This window comes from Limulus polyphemus, unplaced genomic scaffold (assembly GCF_000517525.1).
Source record: "Limulus polyphemus unplaced genomic scaffold, Limulus_polyphemus-2.1.2 Scaffold2619, whole genome shotgun sequence".
Lineage (NCBI taxonomy): Eukaryota > Metazoa > Arthropoda > Merostomata > Xiphosura > Limulidae > Limulus > Limulus polyphemus.
This window is the reverse complement of record NW_013668229.1, coordinates 139,071-139,850: the sequence shown is the minus strand read 5'-3', so window position 1 is coordinate 139,850 and position 780 is coordinate 139,071. Positions and strand designations below refer to the sequence as shown.

The 780-nt window shown below is 31.5% G+C and overlaps 2 protein-coding genes across 5 annotated transcripts in view; both read left to right on the top strand.

Annotated features, from left to right (window-relative positions):
* LOC106467454 (RIMS-binding protein 2-like) overlaps positions 1 to 780 on the top strand; it is a 44,674-nt gene that overhangs the window by 2,590 nt on the left and 41,304 nt on the right. The gene's annotated exons all lie outside the window — the stretch shown is intronic.
* The window catches only part of LOC111087780, a 41,523-nt gene that overhangs the window by 37,715 nt on the left and 3,028 nt on the right, over positions 1 to 780 (top strand). The gene's annotated exons all lie outside the window — the stretch shown is intronic.

Below are 780 nucleotides of genomic sequence, written 5' to 3'. Positions count from 1 at the left end.
AAGTACAAGAAAGAGGACGTATATATTAGGTACAAGAAAGAGGATGTATTTAAGTACAAGAAAGAGGACGTGTATGTTAAGTACAAGAAAGAGGACGTATCTATTAAGCACAAGAAAGAGGACTATATATTAAGTACAAGAAAGAGGACGTATATATTAAGTACAAGAAAGAGGACGTATATATTAAGTACAAGAAAGAGGACGATATATATTAAGTACAAGAAAGAGGACGTATCTATTAAGTACAAGAAAGAGGACGTATCTATTAAGTACAAGAAAGAGGACGTATCTATTAAGTACAAGAAAGAGGACGTATCTATTAAGTACAAGAAAAAGGATGTATATATTAAGTACAAGAAAGAGGATGTATATATTAAGTACAAGAAAGAGGACGTATCTATTAAGTACAAGAAAAAGGACGTATATATTAGGTACAAGAAAGAGGACGTATATATTAAGTACAAGAAAGAGGACGTATATATTAAGTACAAGAAAGAGGACGTATATATTAAGTACAAGGAAAAGGACGTATATATTAGGTACAAGAAAGAGGACGTATATATTGAGTACAAGAAAGAGGACGTATATATTAAGTACAAGAAAGAGGACGTATCTGTTAAGTACAAGAAAGAGAATGTATCTTTTAAGTACAAGAAAGAGGACGTATATATTAAGTACAAGAAAGAGGACGTATCTGTTAAGTACAAGAAAGAGGACGTATATATTAGGTACAAGAAAGAGGACGTGTATATTAGGTACAAGAAAGAGGACGTGTATATT